Here is a 25,338-nt window from a genome sequence, read left to right on the forward strand (position 1 = left end):
GGACTTCTCCATGGCACTTAAATATTTGTCTGCCTATCTCCACTATTTGGGGAATAAAACATAGAAATTCCCTGACACTCTGCTTGCGCATGAACATCTTGGGTTCCTGCGTCGGCCTAAATATATACATAGGGGCTCTGGACAGATGTTTACTCGCCACCAACATCCAAACAACGTTGATTCATTTTGGAGCTGGAATCGTAACATCAAGCGGACTGTCATTGAGAGGTGCTCTGTTGACTTTACGAACTTGTGTCCCATAAACTTAGTTAGAACTTCACAGAATTGCCCTTCCTCAAGAAATGTGCAGTTTGCTTTATTAAATGTGTGATCTCTTAATAAAAAAGCACCCTACATTAATGACTTGATCACTGATGTTGGCATAGCTCTACTATGTTTAACTGAAACTTGGCAAATACCAAATGATTTTCTGGCTTTAAATGAAGCTACTCCTGTAGGATGAGTATATGGAGAAGCCACGTTTAACTGGGTGGGGGGCAGTCTTGCTGTGATCTATCGCTTCAGTTACAGGATTGTATCTATGCCCTTGCAGGATTTTTCATCATTTGAATGTCTTGCTCTGAAATTTATTGGTGGTCTACCTCTATTGCTTTTGCTCATTTACCAGCCTCCCAAAGTTTCCTCTGTTTTTATTAATGAATTGTCTGAGCTGCTTTCATCTGTCAGTGCTCTGTGTCCATCTATACTGGCGCTTGGTGATTTGAACATTCATGTTGACTCAGATAACTGTGATTTTGCTAAAAACTTTGTGGCTGTCCTTGATTGTTCTGATTTCACCCAACATGTAGATTTTCCCACCCACTCAAAGGGCCATATCTTAGATCTTGTTTGTACCTCTGGCATCACATCATCAAATTTATATTCCAGAGATTTCTGTGTTTCTGATCACATGGCTATTCTATTTAATATTGCTGTCCCTGAGCCTCTCCATCACAGGCATGTATTTCGCACCATCACATACAGGAACACAAAAAATATAGTTACAGCTGATTTATTTGACACACTACATCCTATTCTGACCATTAAATCATTGAACTCATCCCCTGAGGAGTTAGTCATGCTCAACAACTCTCACCTTGCTGACTCAATCACCTTGCCCCCCTGAAGACGCATACGGTCTCTTTCTCTCACTCTGCTCCGTGGTTCACACCTGAGCTTCGTAAAATGAAGGCTGCTGGTCGGCAGCTGGAGAGACTTGGTCGTAAAACTGGCCTGACAGTTCATGCGCTGGCATACAGTGACCATGTCTCTGCCTACAAAGAGTCTCTAATTGATGCCAAGACTAGCTATTACATCACCATCATTACCAGAGGCCAAGGAAACACTAGAGCCCTTTTTTCTACTGTAAACAAACTTCTCTTTCCTGCTAAAAACTTTCCTCTTACTCCTTCCACTGATCTTTGTTGTAAATTTCTTGAATTTTTTCAAAACAAAATTAACTCTATATACAAGCAGATCAAATCCACTCCCATCACTCCCTCTAATGTCCCCTTTCCCTGTCCACCACCAGCTGGATCTTTTTCTGCTTTCTCATTAGTCAATGAGCAGTATGTTCTCGGCTTAGCATCTAAATCCAGGCCTACCACCTGTCTCCTTGACCCTATGCCCACCTCTTTGGTCAAGATTTGCCTGCCAGTTCTCTGTCCCCTGTTGGTCAAGATAATAAACTCATCTCTTTCAACTGGATTAGTCCCTTAGGCTGTCAAAACAGCAGCTATCACTCCTGTCTTGAAAAAACCTGGAGCAACTATTGATGATTTTAAAAATTATCGCCCCATTTCCAATCTTCCCTTCATTGCAAAAGTCCTAGAGCGTATTGTTGCCAATCAGCTCCAAGAGCATTTAGGCCAATACAATCTTTGGGAGAAGTTTCAGTCTGGGTTTAGAGCCATGCACAGCACCGAGACTGCCCTGGTCAAGGTTGTCAATGATTTGCTGTTAGCTGCTGACACTGGCCATGTCAGTATACTTGTTCTCCTCGACCTTACAGCAGCTTTTGACACTATGTCACAATCTTTTATTGAGCCGCTTAGAAACTCTGCTTGGCATCACTGGTTCTTCTTTAGCCTGGTTCAAATCTTATCTTACCATGAGAGAACAGTTTGTGTTAATTGGAGACTTTAGATCCCCTAAATCACCCCTCCTTCATGGTGTCCCTCAGGGCTCTGTCCTGGGACCCTTACTATTTGTAATATACATCCTCCCTCTTGGCCACATAATACAGCATTATGGGCTCAACTTTCATTGTTATGCAGATGACACCCAAATTTACTTTCAAACCAAACCCTCTCAACCACTCCCTCCATCCAATCTTGTCAACTGTCTAAATGCAGTCTACAGTTGGATGGTGCAGAACTTTCTTAAATTAAATCAAGACAAAACAGAAGCCATCCTCATTTCCACCCCTTCTATCTTGAAAAATCTGGAACACTCACAGCTATCTATTCCTGGTTATTTCACTTCCACTACTGCTGAAGTAAGAAATCTGGGTGTTATTCTGGACTCTACTCTCTCTTTTGACTCACACATTAAAAATATTACTAAAACAGCTGTCTTTCACCTGAAAAGTCTCTCCAAACTCCATCCCTCTTTAACTTCATCTGCAGCTGAAATGCTTATACATGCTTTTATCACCTCAAGAATGGACTACTGCAATGCCCTACTCAATGGCATCCCAGCCAAGTGACTAAATAGGCTGCAATATGTCCAAAACTCAGCTGCTAGGGTACTCACTCACACCAGGCCCTGGGATCATATTACTCCTACTCTAAAACCTGCACTGGCTCCCAGTCAAATACCGCATCCAGAATAAAATTATCCTGCTTGTCTATAAATCCCTACATAACCTGGCCCCTCTCTATTTATCAAATCTCCTAACTCCATATCAGCTACCTCTAAATCTTCGCTCCAAAGATGTCCACCTATTAGCAGTCCCTTACTCTTGGCTCTGCTCTATGGGTGACAGGGCTTTCAGTGTTAATGGACCTAAGCTGTGGAATGCCCTGCCACTAGCATTGCGCCAATGCTCAAAACTGTCCACTTTCAAAAAACAGCTAAAAACACATCTCTTAAAAACACATCATCTTTTCTCTTGGATTTTTAATAATGTTCTTCTTCTTCTTCTTCTTCTTCTTCTTCTTCTTATTATTATTATTATTATTATTATTATTATTATTTATTTCTCATGATCTTATTAGTGTTGTTCTTATCCTATTGTTTTGCTTTTTATTGTTTTTTACTGTTCAGTGTCCTTGGGTACCTTGAAAGGCGCTTATAAATAAAATGTATTATTATTATTATTATTATTATTATTATTATTATTATTATTATGGCACTGTAGCATAGGAACAAATGAATTATGGACATGAAAACCTGTGAATGTGTTTGGCACACTTTAAATAGACTGCATAATGTATCTTATTAAACTATCAAAAGGTAACTGGAATATAGGACCACAAAGACCACAATGGACAATTCTCTTTCCTACATTCTCTAACTATCATACAATTGAGTCAACTTTACACAGACTGAATTAATTCAGTAGTTGCTTTTCCATCACCTTTCATCTGTCAGGAGAACATCCTATATTAACATTCCAAAGGAGCCTTTGATTCCCCAAGTAAGTGTGCATTCAGATTCAGAATGGCCTTTACATATTAATTCATTTCAATTGTAAGTGACTCATCTCCTCCTCTTTATTTCCATGACTTGTCAACCTGGAAGCAGGAAATGAGCAGAAGGTCTTGATGATGGCAATAACGTGTTAATGGTATTGATATTCTTTTATTATTCCTGTATTACTTCAGCATTGGGAACAGTACTGGCAGGATTAGTCCTGCCAATAAAGCTATCATGAATAGATCTGAATTGACAAAGAGGAACAGTGTGTGGAGAGAGAGAAAGAATCAGTAATGAATGAAAGTCAGCAGTGACAATTGCAGAGCTGATAATATAAGATGAAGGGGAAGAAAAGAGAGTATGAGAGAGGATGAATGACAGGAGAAGTACAGCATAGAGATGACAAATAAGTGATTGAGTGGTATGGTGGGAGAACAAGTAACAGAGAGAAAGATAAAGATAGGAAAGGGACAGAGATATGGGGGTACTTTTGATTATCTGGTGTGAGAAAATCATTTTTTCGACACTACACCATTCCTTTTCTTTATGACACCAGACCAAATGCCATTTATAACTCTATGTTAATAAGCTGTCATGGCATCCCATCTCATAAAAATAATCACTGCTATGGCATTATAACAGCCATTCATTTTGACAAGACTATAAATTGAGTGGAGATATACAAGAGATGTAAGGAGTTTAAATGAGTCAAAATGCTGGATACATTTAAAATAGGTTCCTCAGAAATTGGGCTCGGTCAGTAAGCCATCCATCTAAACTAAGAGCAGAGCGATGTAGAACTAATAAAAAGAAAAGAATAGAAAATACCTCAATATTCCATGAAGCTAGTCCTCATGCGCTTCAGATTGTAGTCTGTTTCCTGCATTAACACACTCAAATCCAGCTCATTCATACAATAATACAGAATTTAAGTGGAGAAAATGTGTTTGCATGTGCTTGTCTATTAATGTGTAATAGATTGTGTTATATTAGTTCCTATCCTGCTCATTTTGTAATGCCTTAAACCTGTTGTGTTAATGGTGATATGGTGATGCACTGAATCAGATGACACAATAAGGTAAAACACAATGGCCCTCATTTACAAGATGAATGTACGAATGACAAATGGACATTTGCATTTCCAAGCAAAGCTCAGTGTTAAAAATCATCTTGTGCTCTTTATACTCTTTGTATTTGTACATCATGTTCTGACAGTTGTATACACTTGCATGCTAACCATCACTGCCAGACTGCAACAGCTTCTTTCCTCAGGCAGTCAGAGTCCTCAACTCACTGTTATGCCCAAAGAACTGACAGTTCAAACTGAGGGCCTGTCCACATGAGTACATTTTTGTCGAATCCTCATAAATACTTTATCGTTTCGGCCTCGCGTCCAGACGGATCTGGCTTTTTCGAGGTGTAAAACTGGTATTTTTTGAAAACGGGTCCCAGAGTGGGAAAATCCTAAAACGCCGGATAGCCCGGAGCAGTGGCAGCTCCTGAATTTTTTTTCAGGGGGGGCAATTTTCCCCTATTATGTCTACACGGACCATAAATGTCCACAGGACTGAAGTAAATTGACCTAGGTAGCAAATCAATTGGCCGAACTTGTTTTTGCTGGGTAAATTCAGATATCAATATAGACAATATCTCTTCTCTCCACTAGGTGGCAACACTGAACATGTTAAAGGTGGCAAACTAAGGTCGCCTAGTAAACTAGACCCACTCGCCCAGCGGCCAAAAATATTTTTGCTTACGAGTGGCAAATATTCACATTTAGTCTGGCTTGCCAGGCTAAAACTAAGGAAGATTCATTATGAAGCCTTCAAAGCAAAACATTTGGCATCACAATCAATTAATATTACATTACTCATTTATTTTCTCATATTTTTCCAGTATTCTATAATAAGTAGACACAAATTCTTAATTATAAACATATTCTAATTTCTTCATTCTAAAGAATGCAATTAAAGTGGCAGGATATAAATCCAAAACAAGTGTTTATTTAAGTTTTGGAAAAGATGAAGAAAAGCATAACCATCAAACAAACATGTGCAGCTTAATTATGTGGGGTTTTTTTATATGGAATTGCACCATTTTAACAACAAATAATTCTAAATAAATTCTGCAGTTTTTTTCCCAAGAATTCCTCCAGAAAGCCATGCCTTAAAAGGAAATTTAAAGTATTACAAGCATGTCAATGAACACAAAAGGCTTTAGTTATTTAGCTATACACACAAGGTTACACAAGGTTTTGTAGTCAGTGCAACTTGGCTTAACAAGTTGGAAAAAAGGTAAGGTGCTGCTGGCTCCAATGAACACATACTGTACAATATATAAAAACTGAAAATATGCTTAATTTACACCAAGTCAGAGAGAACTTGAGGCTACTGAAATATTCCAAGCATGGCAATGTTAAACTGCCATTGGTAACACACACACACACACACACACACACACACACACACACACACACACACACAAAAACAACTTTTGCCTAGTAAATTCAAATATCAGATATCACTGTACCGTCTGCTGTGCTACTTCCAGGGTGGAAGAGAACACAAGGGTAGCAAAAAAGAGCATTGACTACATCACAGCCAGCTAGCCAAGTTTTCCGGTGGTACCAGTTCTTGTTAAAACCTCTTGAGTAGGTCTTCTCCCCCTTCGTAGACACTTGCTTGATGTTTAAATTCGGTCTAGGAGGTCCTAGCTGTTTGATTGCCGTTTTCTCCTCATTGGTACGATGACTAAAGGGAACTTCTTTCAGAGACGCTATCGTATTGTTGCATTCAACACTCGCTGCCATCTTCATAGAATGTTCACACATTTCCCGTGCAAGTTACGTTTTCCAGCCCAAAATTATGTTCAAAACCCTCCAAAATGCACTTAAAACGGCCCAATCTGGCAACACTTGCGTGGCGCAACAGGCGTGTGATGTAAGCACGCTGCTTGTGCGAGCACATAAAACCTAATAGAAAATGCACTGGGAGCATGATTTTCGAAAAAAACGTATGTACCATTAGTGTCAATGGGAGATTTTGGGGCAAATCTGAACCTGACAGAAATTGCCCCAAAAGGGCGTGGCTACACCAGGCGCGACCTTAGCCTGATTGGACAATGACATTACTGTTGCCGTGGTAGTAGGAGTAGATTAAAAAAAAAATCTCCCTCCCTGTTTGGGAGTGCGTCGCCCAAATCGCCCCAATTAACGAGCCACCAGTGGCCCGGAGTCATCTGGACGGCGAATGAGGATTTTTTCAGAAACGATGACGTATAAGCCCCTCCTCTCTAACCTTTAACCTCAGCTGCTGTCGCTAGACACGTCATAACAATGGCAGACTACAGGCTTGTGCTCGTACTGCAGAAACATCCAATGTGACACGAAGTAGAAGTTCCACTTCATTGTCGGTCCACACAAAAGACTATCCTCTTCCTCTCAGAGTTGCGCTGGCCATGATCATCCTCTTCTCGTGGTATGAGCTTGTTTGTAAACAGCGCATGACCTTTATGCATGCTCCACTGCTTCTCTTCCGGTTTTAGTGTATTGGTGTGGCAGCTTTACAGCGCCACATACAGCCCTGGCATATGTACTACAGCGTTTTGGGTCGTTTTCAGTGAATCCGTGTGGACGCAGATATTTCTGGAAATGATGCCGTGTTTACTGAGATTTTTTTCAAAATGACAGCATATTGGGTGAGGCCGCGTACTCGTGTGGACGGGCCCTGAAACTACAGTTTCTCATCCATTTGCATTACACTGCCCTTTTGCACACATGTACAAAGCTCACTTTGCACTTGTCTTTTTGTAATATCCTGATAAAACTTGAAGTCTTCAAACTGACCTGTATTCTCTTGTATTTTTAAGCTAAAATGAAAATTTGTACATAAATGCACAATGTCACTGTGGCAATGGGGGCATGGTCAAGCATCGGTCTGTGAATGGAGGGCGGAGTCAGGGAAGGTAAGTGGCAGTATCACTGCACCTGACTGGAATTAACCTGTTTGTGTGTCTTCCCCCAGTGACAGTGCCCTATAAGAGGAGAGGGAAAGCAGAGGAAGGGAGTTTTCCCCTGACGAGAACACGTGTGTGTATGTGTGTGTGTGTGTGTGTGCGTGCGCGTGGGAGAAGAATTAAAAGCTGAAAAGCTAAAATAAAGGGTTTTGCGAACTCGGTTCTGGCCTGACGTGCTTCTGTGCTCCACCCACCCTAACTATCTCTACAGCGGTGCTGAAACCCGGGACGGAGTACAGAAGAGAACAGCCTCATGGAGTCCTCCTCCTTCAAGGACCTGGTCCATGCCCTTGCCTCGGTCCAACAGAGCCAGCACCAGGCGCTGGTCACCCTCCGGAAGGAGTAGGAACAATGGTTCGAAGCCCTGGTGCTGGCGCAGCAGGAAGATCGCCAGGTGTTCCGGCACCTGCTCGCATCGGCGGGGTCCACCATCACCACTGCTGCGGACCCTCCCCACCTCACCCTAACGAAGATGGGTCCGCATGATGACCCTGAAGCCTTCCTCGCTCTTTTTGAGCAGGCAGCAGAGGCATGGGGTTGGCCGGTGGAACAGCGCGCGGCACGCCTCCTCCCCCTGCTAACGGGCAAGGCACAGCTGGCCACACTATGGCTCCCCACCGACAGCCAACTGGTCCACGCTGACCTCCGCAGGGCTGTCCTCCAATGTGTGGGGCACACCCCGGAGCAGCAGCGGCAGCGCTTCCGCGCGCTGCACCTGGAGGAAGTCGGCCGGCCGTTCGCGTTTGGCCAGCAACTCCGGGACGCCTGCCGGCTGTGGCTGACGGCCGACAACCACGACGCCAAGGGAATCCTCGACCTGGTGGCGCTGGAACAATTCATTGCCCGACTTCTGGAAGGAACAGCGGAGTGGGTCCAGTGCCATCATCCGGCGTCGCTGGATCAGGCCATTGAGCTGGCGGAGGACCATATGGCAGCTGTTCCGACAGCAGGACAGCATGTCTCCTCTCTCTCTCTCTCTCTCTCCCTCCCCCCTTCTGTTCCTCATCCTCGCCCCATTCCCCTGCTGCGGAGGTGGAGGCCAGCTCCACCCCAGCCGGCCCACAGCACCCGCAGTGCCCTACCATTTCCTACTTCCATGTCTGTGTCCCCCCCAGGTGAGTGAGCTCTGGAACACTGGTGCAGAGGGAAAGCCTTGGCCGGTATACTGGAGCTGCGGGGAGCCGGGGCACCTCCAGCATCAGTGCTTGGTGATGCACGTGGGCACGGTGGTCCGGATCCCTGATGCACCAGCAGAGGTGGAAAGTAACGAATTACATCTACTCACGTTACTGTAATTAAGTAGATTTTTTGTATAATTTGTAATTTAAGTAGTTTTTGAAATGGGTAATTTTACTTTTACTCAAGTACATTTTGAACCAAGTATTTTACTTCACTACATTCGAAAACCGCCCGTTACTGAGTAAAAAAATTAAATGCAGGGAAAAAAAACAATTGGCCTAAACTGAAAGGAAACTGGCACAGGCGCGTGCACAGAATATCCATATTAGCCTACATGTATTGTTGGATGATGGCTGGTGCCGAGGGAGCCGAGCAAGAGATAGAGGAGGTCATGGAGGAGGTTGAGGATTGCCAAGAAGAGAATTCCCGTGAAACAGATGAGGGGGAAATCCTTGGCCATATCTCAGCCAGTACTTTGCATTCAAATGCAAATGAGGCAATAACATAATAATGCAATGCAAAATGTGCCTGCCCTGCCGTACAGAGCTATCAGTCTACAAAACTTCCACATCAAATCTGCGGAAGCATGTGGTGGTAAGTAGATATGTGCATTTACCTGTGTATCCCAAACGTTATATTTATTGTTTGGTTAAAACCTTCCACTGTTAAGTAAAATGTGCCTTCATTATCAATTCTTTTGGCCGCCTAGCATCCATACTGATCACTAACGTTTCAAGTGAAGTAGCCTAAATGAAATGAATCACCTCACATTTACAAATTTGTTTTATCAGAACGACAGTCGGAAATAATACGAGTGCATGGTTTTAGTTGAAATTGGTCTCTTATGAAAAAATCCTAATTCATGTATAGACTAGCTCCTGGGTTGTTAGCTGTAGCCTAGACTAGAGCTTTTGGAGGTCACTGATAGGCCATCAAAACATTTTCACTGTCTTGGATACTTTGGTTGAGTTTGGTTTTATTTTCTTTTTTTATTGTGGTGTTTGAGTTGGACCATACAATTCAGAATTTGGCACTTTACTTAATGTTTTATGGGGTGGTCTCAAAATAGTTTGCACATTACCTCTCGACAGGTTGTAAACATTATGCAGTTAATTTGTCAATTATATTTTCTATATAAGGAAGAGCACAGTGTTACTAAGGAATCGCTTAGCTGTCTTTAAATCGTGAGAGCCCAGGACACTTTGAGTCTGGTTGGTTTACATTTCATATGTGTCATTTAGTAAGTCTGCTTTAGTGGCTTTAGATTAGATTAGATTAGATTAGATTAGATTAGATTAGATTAGATTAGATTAGATTAGATTAGATTAGATTAGATTCACGTTATTCATCCCACATCGGGGAAATTCACGTGTTACAGTAGCAAAAAAATGTCAAACAGATAACAAATAAAACTGAAATACAAATTAGACAAATGAAGGATTAAATACAGAGGGCTATTTGCATTATCTACCATGAAAAAGTATAGAAAAATAGCCTTATTGAGAGGCTCGGAAAAATTGCACATTACAGGTAGACTCTGTGTGTGTGTGTGTGTGTATATATATATATATATATATATATATATATATATATACACACACACACATATATATATATATATATATATATATATATATATATATATATATATATATATATATACACACATATATACATAAATAATATATATAATTTATTTATATAAGTATACATAAAAATAGCAGGCGTTTGTCAGTAAAGAAAAAAATGGATGATAGAATTTACAAGTTATGCCACTTGTACTTGAAAATGTTTTATGGGGTAGTCCAAACAAAGCTTTATACATTATACTGCCTGAAAGGTTATTATGTGGACTAATAGTTCATTAAAAACAATTTGATTTATGACTTGTCCTTTCTTTTTTTTACATCAAATAATTGAAAGTAACTAAACTTTTACTCAGAGTACATTTTAAATTGAGTACTTTTTTACTTAAGTAGATTTTTAGATGGGTACTTTTACTTGAGTAGAATTTAAGCAAAGTAAAGATACTTTTACTTAATTACAATTTTTCAGTACTTTTTCTTGCCTGGTGCAAGACAAGGCATTGGGGAGAGCACAATTGGTGAAGGTGTTGTGTGCACGGGGATGTTCACAACTACCCTTTAGTGTCGGTCCACATTCTATTTCGAGGGGAGAAATTTAGAGTCAAGGCGGCGGTTAATCCTCACCTTACCCACTCGATAATTTTGAGGACTGAATGGCCGGGATTCACGGAATTATTGACGCATTTAGTGAAGAGTGGGGCCTGCCATAATTTAGCGGGGGGAGGTCCCGGAGTGGTTTTGATGGGAACAGCTGTCACAGAGCCGTCTACATCATCACCATGTCAGAGCGAGGAGCAACCGGCTCCTCCTCCCTCTCTTGGGGAATCCCTCATGGATTTCCCATTAGAGCAGTCGTGAGACGAGACTCTGCAGCATGCATTTGACCAAGTGAGAGTAATCAATGGTCAAACACTCCAGCCAAATGCCACCCCGTTCTTCCCCTATTTCTCTATTATTAAGGATAGGTCATACCGAGTGACGCAGGACACTCAGGCGAAGGAACCGATCACACAGCTCTTGATCCCAAAGAGCCGCCGGGAATTGATATTCCAGGTGGCTCACTTTAATCCCATGGCTGGACGCTGAGGGCGGGATAAGACACTAGCCCAAATAATGGCCCAGTTCTATTGGCCAGGGATTTGCGGTGATGTCCGTAGGTGGTGTACGGCATGTCGCGAATGCCAGTTAGTAAATCTAGCGGCCATTCCAAAAGTGCCTTTGTGCCCTCTCCCATTAATCGAGACCCCGTTTGAAAGAATTGGGATGGATCTCATCGGGCGATTAGATCAGTCAACACAAGGATATTGCTTTATTTTAGTTCTGGTGGACTATGCAACAAGATATCCGGAAGCAGTGCCTCTTCACAATATTTCAGCACACTGTATTGTGGAAGTGCTCTTCCGCGCCATCTCCCGAGTCAGAATCCCCAAAGAGATTCTGACTGATCAAGGCACTATGTTCATGTCACGCACACTGTGCGAACTGTATGGGTTACTGGGAATTAAGCCTATCCACACCAGCGTTTATCACCCACAAATGGATGGCTTAGTTGAACGGTTCAACCACACCCTCAAGAACATAATTCGAAAACTTGTAAGCGAGGATGCACGCAGCTGGGATAAATGGCTCGAGCCCCTGTTATTCGCAGTGCGAGAGGTCCCAAAAGCCTCCACGGGGTTCTCACCATTCGAATTATTATACGGGCGTAAGCTGGATGGCATTTTAGATGTGCTGCATGAAAATTGGGAGGAGGGACTTTCAACAAGCAAGAATGAAATTCAATATATTATCAACCTGCGCACCAAACTCCACACCCTCACGCACCTAACCCAGGAGAATTTGCGGCAGGCCCAAGAGCATCAAGTCCATCTGTACAACAGGGGCATGCACTTGAGGGAATTCACACCGGGAAATAAAGTACTCGTGTTGTTGCCCATGTTGAGCTCCAAATTGATCGCCAGGTGGCAAGGACCCTTTGAGGTCACACGGCGAAGTGGGGATGTTGACTATGAGGTGAGGTGAACGGACAGGGGTGGGGTGTTACAGATTTACCACCTCAATCTGTTAAAACTTTGGAATGAGGAGGTCCCCATGGCATTGGTGTCGGTGATTCCAGAGAAGGCGGAGCTGGGGCCGAAGGTTCAAAAGGGAAAATTGCCATCGCCCACTACTCCGGTCCCCTGTGGAGACCACCTCTCCCTGACCCAGCTCACGGAGGTAGCCCAGTTGCAAACAGAATTTTCTGACGTGTTCTCGCCCCTGCCCAGCCGCACCCAACTCATAGAACACCACATTGAGACGCCCCCGGGGGTAGTAGTGCGCAGCCGCCCTTACAGACTGCCCGAACACAAGAAAAAGGTGGTTTGGGAAGAATTCGAGGCCATGCTTGTGTGAGGGAAACTTAGTGGATGAACATTATTATTCTCTGTTCCTGTGTGTTGAACTCAAATGGCCTAGTGTACTGAGAAAGTTGTTTCTTTTCCCCTTCATGTAATTGCTTTTCTGTGGCCTTGGCTGGCGATAAGCAGGGTGTCTGAGTTCCTGCACATCCCAGAGCATGCCAGGTGCACGCTTTAACAAAGCTTCATAGAAATTCTCGAGCCAATCACGTATGGATACGAGCAGTAAGCAAATATATTCAGAGTATAATTGAGAACATTCCTAAGAAATAACTCAGAGTGCAGTCTCATCACTGGAGTTTGTGTTTCATTTTAATTTTGTTTCTTCTTTCTATATCTGTTTATATGATCTACTATAAATAAATAACTGAAAAGACAACTGCTAAGCGTTCTGAAGTGTTTATTAGAAGTTTCCATTCCATTTTGGCATCCCCGGGTGGGCCCTATACATCTGATCCTTGGACGACGGAACACTCCCAAGGCTACGGTGCAGAGCTGAGAACTCAGATGAGAGACCAGACCATCAGGGCTCACCGAACCAGTAAGTGATAACTTTGCATTCTTGTGGAAAGAAATTAGTGGAAACAGTATTTTAAAGACTGATAAGAGATGGACAGAAGTTTGTCCGAGCCAGGAGGACTGCTAAGCTGTGGTATCATCAATATGTTTGCAGAAACGGATAAAACACAATTTTGAGACCATAAACCGCGAGTAGTTTATTGGGTTGTGTAAGAGAATTATCCACCTAAGTGATGACTGGGTAACAGCTCACCTACTTGAGAGAGGGAAGTACGGGTGCGTGTCTCGATGGACTCATGTTCAGCGATTCATAACTGGGAAAGAATTCAATCTTGCTCCCTTTGTTCTGTGCGAATAACTGGCCCGTCTTAGGAACGGGATAGAGAGGTTCGATCACGAAGTCGCCAAGACACACCAGTGTGCACGCAAAATATTGATGAATTAACAGAGTACTGTCCTCCTCCAAATTCTGAAATGGAGAAATAGATTTTGTACACATGCATGAGTTGTCTTTGAGGTTGTTGCGCCAAATGATACCTACTTTAGTTTAAAGCAAATGTCAGATAAATTGTTTACTAAGAACATACCTAAAGGATTATTGTGTTGCATTTTTGGACATAGTCCAACTTGTTCTTCTTGTGATCCTGATAAAAACTCAGCCATTGTTGTCATAACCTATTGATATAACAGTGTACAATGGGTAACAGAAATGGTAAGGTAGGGAGAGAAAAGAAAAAGCAAGTAAGTCTGAGTCTACATGTGCTAGAATAAGAATTGGGTGTTCCTATGACAGCCCAAACATCCAGTTTATGAAAACCTAGTATGGCGATGATTGTTTGGCACAGTTTTTGATAAGCATATGGCGACGGAAGAGACACCCTAAAGGACTTAGGTAAAGGACTTAGGATTCCCTGAGAAGGGCAGTTTTAGTCCCAGGCAGATAGAACAGTTAGAAGAAAAGTTGAAACGGAAGGAAAAAGAAGAGTCTGCAGATAATGTTAAGTTCTTAGGGGACTGGAGGGTGTTTTCTGCATGAAAAGAAGAAACACTTAAGAGAGAGTACAAAAGAGAAACGACAGGCAGGGCTCTCACCCTCTTCTCAGTGTTTGAAATTTCAGATGGACCCTGACCTGGAGTCTGCCCCACCACCCCAACACACACTGCCTCCTCAGCAAGGCTGAGCATCACTCCCACAAGTGCTTCACCCACAGAAAGGGGGAGAAGTCGAGACAAAGCAAAAAAAAAAAAAAACTGAGCCTCTGGAATCTCCCCCAGCCTACCAGCTGCCTCCAGCATCAGCGCCTCCCCTTGCTTCTCCATCACACATGAGATCCAGTCTTGCATATGGCAACGGAAGAGACACCCTCCTGGACCTGACCACGTGCTCACCAGTGGGTCCACAAGGCTGTAAACTAAAGTCTGAAGTCCTTAATCTTCCAATGGTGGAAGTGTCTGGAGCTGACGGCGTGCTTCTAGTCCACAGACCCTGGACGACAGCTGACATGAAGGAAAGCATGGCTTCTCTTCCCAATGTGAGAGAGGTAGGAGGAAAGAGATTTGGTAATGAGCTGTTGATATTTTGCAGAGAATTCCGACCAACCACCCATGAACTTCACCGCCTACTCATGATCAAGATGGGTATAGATTGGAACAAAGTTTCCAAAGAGTGGCCGGAAGCTGACCAGCGAATGACTACACCAGACTGGAGTGTGGCTGGCAATGGTGAGTACAGAAATACCCTCACTGCTCTCTGTGCTCGTCTGGACAGTGCTTTTCCCTTGAACATAGACATGACTAAGATCAGTATGTGTAAGCAAGAAGATGGAGAAGGTGTGTCAGCGTTTCTTGCCCGTCTCACTGCTGTGCATGATAAACACAGTGGCCTGACCAGACCCGTGACCCTGGCTGGAGTGGAAGGCACTCCTGAGGTCTGGAAAGCGCACCTGCGGAACAGCTTCATGAACAGTATGAATCTAGCAGTAGCCAGGTCAGTAAAGCAGCTCTGTCTCCTGTGGGAAACCGCCAGCCTCACCAAGATCGAGCAGTATGCTGTGCATGCAGAAAGGCTGCTGAAAGAAAAGAAGACAAGGTCAGCACAAAGAGACTAAGACCTACACACTGCCACTCTCACTCTTTTCCAGACTGTTCAGCCTGGACAAGGAGGAAGAGGTCGAGGTAGGGGCCGAGGCAGGATGACCTGGGGTGACCCGTCCTGGATAAAAGGCGCAACCTGCTACAACTGCAATCAGAAGGGACACATTGCTCGAAATTGTCTCCACAGTAGCAGCCAGAGGCCCCATGAGGAGTACAGCAAAGCAGACTGATGGGCGGACTCTGGGAATGGGCCCCACACAGAGAACAGGGGAGGTAACACACACACACACACACACACACACACACACACACACACACACACACACACACACCTGATGATACACATACACATAGACAGGAGCATTCGCATAACGTTAAACACATTAGTAGCAGCACCTGCATGCAACAGCAAGACTACACAGAAACGCCCAATACACCAGTCCAAATAGATACACCTGAAGTTGCATAAAGTTTGGTAAAATACACAACTACTCCCTTCTCTAAACTCCCTTGTATGCCCTCACTGTATGTGGGCATGTGTTGATTTATTATTATTTTTTTTTGTAGATTCTGGAGCAGGACACTCAGTCATGCAACATGGGGTACTTCCAGTAGACCCACTGCTCAGCTCAAATTAAATTCAGACGATGGGCATCTCAGGATGACCTGTAACTGAAACTTTCTCAGCCAACCTCCCGTGTAAAAGCGAGGGAGGAATAGTTACATCCCACTCATTCCTCATCTCACATACATGTCCAGTAAATTTGTTAGCACGCGATTTAATGTGCAAATTAGGAGTAAATCTCATGTCCACTCCAGATGGACTAACTACTGAAGTAACTGAAATGTGTGGTGTGCAGTATGGGGTTGGAAGCCCCCTGTATGTGTATGTCTGGCGGCTCTGCTCAGATCAACTTGCACAAACTCCCAAACATCTTGTACAGCTCGCACACTTGAACACCTCATCAGTTGACACAGATTATATGAAAGAGGAAGATTTACATTGCACAGCACATGTTCACCAAGGGCAAGATGTAGAGTTTGAAAAGACTTGGTTTGCAGACCCCCACACACGTGAAAGATTGACCTTCAAAACTATGTATTGGTCTAAACATTATTGCACTGTGCAGGTCCATTTTACTCATTGTCCAAACAGCTGCATCAATGTTCATCGCAGTGTTCGCAAACATGTTATGCGTGGCCTCGTCTCAGAGGACTCTGAGGTCGGCTGCTGCCAGCATGATTTCTTTGACATCATTAATTCTATACCCCATGTTCATTAGCAAAGCCATGAGCCACCCATTGGAAAGACGTGGGGAAGTGGGTCAAGAAGTGTGCAGTCAATGGCAATGAATGGTCCCAAACAGAGGACCCTAGTGTGTTGTTTTGCCAAAGGCTTGGGGTCTACAAACAAAGTCATGCTATGTGTGTGCATGTTAAGCGCAGCGTAATATTAGCCACTGATGGCCAGGATCCTGGGGACCCCAGCCATAGTCGCCTGTTTGTCTCTGTTTCCACAGGCATAACTCCAGCAGAGGTGCACCCCAAATTGGCGGGAGTTCCAAATGCCATTTGGGCGAAGGGTAAACATGATGTGGGCCTAATAAAGAATGCTGAACCAGTGGTGATCACCTCCAAATCAGATTTCAGGCCTTGACAGAACCAGTACCCACTCAAACCAAAAGCAATCACAGGTATAAGACCAGTCTTTGATTCGTTGCTGAAGGCAGATGCAATTGTCCCTTGCCAGGACTCTCCAGTGCACACTCCTATTTTCCCAGTTAAGAAGGCAAGAAAAACGTCCCAGCCCGATGAGTGGAGGTTTGTCCAAGATCTGCAAGCTGTCAATGCTGTGGTTGTCCCATGCGCATCTGACGTCCCTAAAGAGTGCTCTGCAGACCACACCCACTCTGGGACTGCCTGACCCCAATAAACCATTTGTTCAAACTGTAGACAAAAAGAAGGGTGTTATGACCTCTGTTCTTTTGCAGAAACATGGGGATAGATTGAGACCTGTAGCCTACTTCTCCAGTAGGCTGGATCCAGTGGCGGCTGGACTTCCCGTTTGCCTGTGTGCAGTTGCTGCAGCTGAAAAGGCAGTAACTACCTCCAGAAATATTGTGGGGTATTCTAACCTCACCCTTTTGGTCCCACATGCTGTCTCCCTGCTTCTTTTGGAGAAAAAGATGTCACATTTGTCAGCACAGAGATGGTTGAAGTATAACACTGTCATACTTGATATGCCTAACATAATTGTGAAACGTTGTACTGTTCTGAATCCTGCCTCTCTTCTCCCTACAGAAGACGATGGAGAGCCACATGACTGTGTTGCTCTCACTAATGATTTTTGTTCCCCCAGGGCAGACTTGAAGAGCGACCCTTTAGGAAATCCAGACATGGTCCTCTATGTGGATGGTTCAGCCTCCAGAGACTCAGAGACGGGAAAGAACAAAGTAGGTTTTGCCGTAGTCTCAGATCACGAGGTCCTCAAGGCGTCGTGTCTGCCCTCAAACCTGTTAGCGCAGGCCGCAGAGCTCTGTGCCCTTATTGAGGCATGCAAATTGGTGACAGGGCAATCTGTCAATATTTTTATGGACAGTAGATACGCATTTGGCGTTGTGCACAATTTTGGCACCATTTGGAAACAGAAATTTTCTCACTAGCACAGGATCTCCCATTGCACATCATAAACTGGTCTCTGAGTTGTTGGATGCTATTCTACTCCCTAGAGCCATTGCTGTGTGCAAGTGTGCTGCCCATACTAACAATACTGATCTTGTGTCTCAAGGAAATGATGGGGCGGACGCAGCAGCTAAGTGTGCAGCCTCAACTTCCAGTTCACCCTCTAACCTTGCTTTCCCTCAGGTTTCTACCCCCTGTTTACAGCTAGCGGACCTTCAGAGCACTGCCACCCAGGACGAGAGATGAGTCTGGAAACAGGCCGGCTGTATCTTTGCAAACTTGGTCTAGGTTTGTCCCTCGGGCCGTCCCTGTCTACCAAAACACATGTTCCCTTTCTATGCAAAATTGGCCCATGGGCTCACCCATGTGTCAAAAGGGGGGATGGTAGCAGACGTAACAAAGAGATGGTTCACAAATGGGTTTTCAATTATGCTGTGAAATTTTGCAAGCAATGCTTGATATGTGCACAACATAATGCAGGTCAAGGTATCAAACTAACTCAAGCAGCACACCCAATACCAGACAAACCATTTGATCATCTCCAAATGGACTTCATTGAACTGACACCTAGTGAGGGGAAAAGGTATTGCCTGGTAATAGTTGACATGTTTTCAAAATGGGTTGAAGTATTCCCCACAGCTAAACAAGACTCAGAGGCAGTAGTCAAAGCACTCCTGAGAGATATAATTCCTAGGTGGGGTATGCCTAGCAAAATTTCAAGTGACAATGGAACGCCCTTTGTTAATGCAGCCCTAAAGAAAATAGGAGCATTCCTAGGGATAGACCTGAAACAACATTGTGCCTACCATCCTGCCAGTGCGGGAGCAGTAGAGAGGGAAAATGGGTCCCTTAAAATGAACTAAGCAAAGCTTGTGCAGAAACAGGGCTAGGATGGACAAAGGTCCTCCCTGTAGTACTCACACAAATGAGGATGCAAACTAGGCCTAAACATGGGTTAAGCCCATTTGAAATTCTGTTCGGATGAGTACCCAACACGGGGATGGGGCCAGCTCAAGGAACACTGCCGGACACTACACTGTGTGATGATGCAATGTTGAATTACTGTGCAACGTTGTCCTCTGCTTTGAAATCTATCCACAAACAGGTAAAAGAAGCACTTCCCAAACCCACTGAGGGACCTCTGCACGATCTACAACCAGGGGATTGGATAGTGGTGAAGGACTTCCAACGAACCAAGTGGAACAAGCCACGGTGGAATGTCCCATTCCAGGTCCTGCTCGCAACCCCAACGGCAGTGAAGGTCATGGGCAGAGTGATGTGGATCCAAGCTAGCCACTGCAGGAGGGTTCCTGAACCAGATGAGCAGGAGGAAAAGAAGGCCTAAGTGACCCAGACGCTGACTAAAGCTCGTGAGGAAGAAAGGCTTCACTGCATGGAACAGTGCGAGTATCACATCAATCATGCATGCACCCTCAATAGGGAAGAGTATTTCAGTGTCTAGCCAATAGATAGTCTTAGGGTTTCGAGTTTCTTCCAAGTCCCGGTGAGGTGGGACGAGAGCTAATAGGGCGTGCCCACCCTCTGAGCACCAACAAACGTCAAGAAGGACAAGGGTTAACTCTGTAACATCACTGAGGCACTGAACAAGATACGCAAGGTTGCTGAACAATTACGAGCAGATGAACATGGAGGAGACAGACAGCTGGTGGCATTGGTTCAGTGGATAGAAGACTCTGATTCTATCCACCATATCGGTCCTGGACTTAGTGATTGTGATGCTATGTTGGCTCCCTGTGTTCTGTCAATGTTGTATGTCTGTGTTTCAGAGGCAGCTGACAAATATTGGTTACCAGATGGTGAAAATAGACTCAGACGATTTGCCTGACTGGCCTCCAAACCCACACGAAGACTATAACCCACCGTTCGATGACCTCAGCATAGTTGACATGAAACTAGCCATAACTTAAAACACTTTCATTTGTGGTTGTTTCCTGTTCTATTGTTTCCTGATCTATGTATATAGCTTGCTAGCATTAACTTAAGACGTCTATGTCTTACAAAAGCAGCCTTAGCATTATCCCTGTACACTCAATGATGTGTTAAGTCCAGGGCTTTGAACTGGTTCAAGGAACGAAAACGAAAACCGGGAACTTTTTCTATTTCACATGGAACAGAAACGAAACCAGAAACTTTATTATTTTTTATGTTCCGGAACAGAAACGCTTATTAAAAATAATGGTAACCGGTTAATACCGGTTTTTATTTCGTTCCTCAAAGTTTCCGTAGCCTACAAATTAAAAAGCCATTCTTCTCCTGCGCAAGTTTCTATGACCCGCTGGGGTTCACTTCCTGTGTGACGTTCGCTGACTGAATGGAGAGAGCGGGAGGGTGGACTACTATCACGTCTCCATGTAATAATAAGTGAATTACTGAGTGTCTGAGCAAAGAAGAGCCTGAACGTTGCAACCTCCCTATTGGCTGTTTGTAAAAATGTATCAGTTGTTGCCCTTCCCACGGGAATCATCGCGGGCTCGAGAGACGAGACCTGACGAGTTAGTTCGTTGGTAGCAGAACAAAATGTCTGGACACAAATCGGGTTTTCAGAAAAGGAAAGAAAATAAACGGAGGGTTGAAAATACAAAAAAGGAGGCAGAAAATGCAAAACGAGTTTTAAGGTAGGACAAATGGTTACTTTTCTGAGGCAGCCCGCCGTGGCTGCCTGCAGGCTTATTTATTATAGCCCATTTAGTTAAAATAGTTGATATAAAATGTTTATAGTTATAGTTATGTGATGGTTGTCCTGATTTAGACTGGTGTTTTTGTTTTTGTTTTTGGGGGGGGGGGGGGTTGCGCAATGTTGCACCCGGGTCCAGATTAGGGCAGAACCGGCCCTGGCTACATTTCAGGTGTAGTTTGTTTTATGTATGTATGTACTTGCATAGATGTGTACTTGGTCTTCCAATATGGCGCCTAACAAAATCTCGCGGCGCGGTGACGTCATGCGGTAGCCCTCTATAGGGCCTGACTAGCCTTTGGTAACACACTAAACGAATTCTCTTTCATTTTTGGCACTGTTTCTGTTTGTGTAGATGGGAAGACATACTGAGAATCCAAATCGCCAACATTTGAAATAATAATTGTTTTGAATTATTTCTTGTCTTATTTAATGAAGGTTGTAATAGAATTAGCTTACATTTGGCTTAAGCTGGATGAGACAGAGACATAATTTTATAGCCATTTGTTAAACAGCTGACAGGGAACGTAATTAACCGTTCCGGGAACGAAATTTTTTTGTTCTAACCGGTTCGGGAACGTCTATTTAATGGTGGAACCCAAAACTGGAAACGTTAAAATTCCGTTTCTGTTCGGAACGAACCAATAGGAAAAAAATTCTGGTTCAAAGCCCTGGTTAAGTCAAATCTCTCTGGGAACTCTTATTACTGAAATTGTGTACATTTCTTTCTTTTAGCAATTATTATCCTGTAGGATAAAAAGGGGGGAAATGTGAGGGAAATTTAGTGGATGAACATTATTATTCTCTGTGTTCCTGTGTGTTGAACTCAAATGGCCTAGTGAACTGAGAAAGTTGTTTTTTCCCTTCATGTAATTGATTTTCTGTGGCCTTGGCTGGCGATAAGCACGGTGTCTGAATTCCTGCACATCCCAGAGCATGCCAGCTGCACGCTTTAACAAAGCTTCATAGAAAATCTTGAGCCAATCACATACAGATGTGAGCAGTAAGCAAATATCTTCAGAGTATAATCAAGAACATTCCTAAGAATGATTCTCACATCACTGGAGGTGGTGTTTCGGTTTAATTTTATTTCTTCTTTCTATATCTGTTTATATGATCTACTATAAATAAATAACTGAAAAGACAACTGCTAAGCATTCTGAAGTGTTTATTAGAAGTTTCCATTACACTGGGAATGGGCATCATCGAGGAGTCCCACAGTGACTGGAGCAGCCCGGTGGTCTTGGTTCCCAAGGCCGACGGGTCGGTTTGGTTCTGTGTGGACTATAGAAAAGTCAATGCAGTGTCTAAATTTGATGCGTACCCAATGCCTCGTATTGACGAGTTGCTCAATTGACTAGGTAAGGCTCGTTTTTATTCGACACTGGATTTGACAAAGGGATATTGGCAGATCCCCTTGACTCTGCTATCCCGAGAGAAAACAGCCTTTTCCACACCGTTTGGCTTTCACCAATTCATCACACTTCCTTTTGGGCTGTTTGGGGTGCCCGCTATGTTCCAGCAGCTTATGGATAGGGCCCTCCGCCCCCACACCACCTATGCGGCTGCATACCTGGACGACATTATCATTTATAGTCATGATTGACAGTGGCACTTAGAACACCTAAGGGCCATCCTTAGGTCGCTGAGGCAAGTGGGTCTCACAGCTAACCAGAAGAAGTGTGTGATTGGGCAGGTGGAAGTACGGTATCTGGGCTTCCACTTGGGCAATGGGCAGGTGCGTCCCCAAATCAATAAGACAGCAGCGATTGCAGCCTGCCCGAGGCCCAAGACCAAGAAGGGGGTGAGACAGTTCCTGGGGCTGACTGGCTACTACCGTAGGTTTATACCTAATCATTCGGATGTCACCAGCCCGCTGACGGATCTCACTAAAAAGGGGGCACCAGATCTGGTCCAGTGGACAGAGCAATGCCAGTGGGCTTTCTCTAAGGTAAAGGCTGCACTGTGTGGGGGGGCCACTGTTACACTCCCCTGACTTTTTTCTCCCCTTTGTTTTGTAGATGGATGCATCGGACAGAGGGCTGGGGGCTGTTCTGTCCCTGGAGGGGGAGGACCATCCAGTGCTGTATACTAGCCGCAAGCTGTCGGTGCTCAAGGGCAGATACAGCACCATAGAGAAGGAATGCCTTGCCATCAAGTGGGTGGTCCTCGCCCTCCGCTACTACCTGCTGGGGCACCCTTTCACCCTCTGTTTGGACCATGTGCCCCTGCAGTGGCTCCACCGCATGAAGGATGCCAACGCGCGGATCACCCGTTGGTATCTGGCACTCCAGCCATTTAAGTTCGAGGTGGTCCACAGGCCGGGGGCGCAGATGGTCGTGGCGGATTTCCTCTCCCATCAAGGGGGGTGGGGAGTCAGCTGCAGGCTGGATGGCTCCCTGGCCTGAGTTGGGCAGTGGGGGTATGTGGCAGTGGGGGCGTGGTCAAGCGTCGGTCTGTGAATGGAGGGTGGAGTCAGGGAAGGTAAGTGGCAGAATCACTACACCTGATGGGAATTAACCTGTGTTTGTGTGTCTTCCACTAGTGACCGCACCCTATAAGAGGAGAGGGAGAGCAGAGGAAGGGAGCTCTCCCCTGACGAGAACAGTTTTGTGTGTGTGTGTGTGTGTGTGTGTGTGTGTGTGTGTGTGTGTGTGTGTGTGTGTGTGTGTGTGCGTGGGAGAAGAATTAAAAGCTGAAAAGTTAAAATAAAAAAGGGTTTTGTGAACTCACTTCTGGCCTGCCATGCTTCTGTGCTCCACCCACCCTAACTATCTCTACAGTCACTTTGCACCTATCTTTGTCTTGTCATTTATGTTGTTTATTGTACTTGGATAGCTATATGTTTAGATAGCTAAATGTCTGCTGATACAGCTATAGATAGTTGCTTATATACCTTGTTTTGTGATCTTCTATTTTCTTTATAGGTGGCACAGTTGTGGTTGGCACTGTCACCTTACAGCAAGAAGGGCCTGGGTCCGAGCCCAGTGGCCGATGGGGGCCTTTCTGTGTGGAGTTTGCATGTTCTCCCCATGTCTGTGTTGGTTTTCTCTGGATGCTCCACAGTCCAAAGACATGCAGGTTTGGCTAATTGGTGGCTCTAAATTGACCGTAGGTGTGAATGTGATTGGTTGTTTTGTCTCTGTGTCAGCCCTGTTATGACCTAGCAACATATCTGGGGTGTACCCCACCTTTTGCCCATAGTCAGCTGGGATAGGCTCCAGCTTGCCCACAACCCTGTAGAACAGGATAAACGGTTACAGATAATGGATGGATTTTCTCTATAAATGCTTCATGGAGAGCCTGAGGGAAACAGTATTTCAATGCACCCTATACTATATATGGATGTATTGACAATAAAGCTCTCTTTAATGCACCCTGTGGCAGCGGGGGCATGGCCAAGCATTAGTTTGTGAATGGAGGATGTTGCAAGGGAAGGTAAGTGGCAAAGTCAGTACACCTGTTGGCAATTAATGTTGTCTGTGTGTTTTACAGTGATAATAGAAGGTAGAGAGGAGGGAGACAGCAATGAAAGAGGAGCTCTCCCTACCTGAGCACTTGTGTGTGTGTGTGTGTGTGTGTGTGTGTGTGTGTGTGTGTGTGTGTGTGTGTGTGTGTGTAGGAGCAAATGAGTGAGATTAGTAATGCTGAAAAGCAACCTCGAAAAGTGAAAATAAAGCACTGTGTTAACATCAGTTCCCACCTGTCGTGATTCAGTATTCCACCCACATCTGGGATTTGCAACAGTGGTGCTGAAAGCCAGGATACTGAAGGGAACCACCCCATGGAGTCCTCCCCACTGAAGGATCTCATCCATGCCTTCACTGCCACCCAACAGAGCCAGTACCAAGTGCTGACCACCCTCCAGATGGAGCAGGAGCAATGCTTTGAAGCCTTGCTGCTAGCCCAGCAGGAAGATCACCAGGCATTCTGACACCTACTTGCATTGGTGAGGTCCTCGACCACCATTGAAGCAGACCCACTCCATGTCACCCTGACAAGGATGGGACTACATGATGACCTGGAGGTATTCATTGCTCTCCTTGAACAAGTGGCTGAAGCAAGGAGGTGGCCAGTCATGCAATGCATGGTGCATCTCCTCCTGCTGTTGACTGGGGAGGCACAGCTCACCGTACCACAGCTCCCTGCTAACAGTCGGCTCACCTACACTGACTTGAAGAGAGCCATCTTGCAGCATGTTGGCCACTCTCCAGAGCAACATCACCAATGCTTCCATACGCTGACATTGGAGGAAGTCAGCCGGCCATTCATTTTCAGCCAACAACTTCAGGATGCCTGCAGGTGGTGGCTGAGAGTGGAAGACCGCGATGCCAAGGGGATCATTGACCTGGTGACCTTGGAACAGTTCATCACCCAGCTTCTGGAAGGAATGGTGGACTGGGTCCAGTGCTACTGCCTAGCATCGCTGGATCAGGCCATCATGTTGGCAGAGGACCATTTGGCAGCGGTTCCGGCAGTGGGTGGACATTCTGCCTCTTTTTTCTCTCTCCTTCTTCCTCCCCAATCCCCT

This window comes from Neoarius graeffei, chromosome 6, assembly GCF_027579695.1.
Source record: "Neoarius graeffei isolate fNeoGra1 chromosome 6, fNeoGra1.pri, whole genome shotgun sequence".
In the NCBI taxonomy this organism is placed as follows: domain Eukaryota; kingdom Metazoa; phylum Chordata; class Actinopteri; order Siluriformes; family Ariidae; genus Neoarius; species Neoarius graeffei.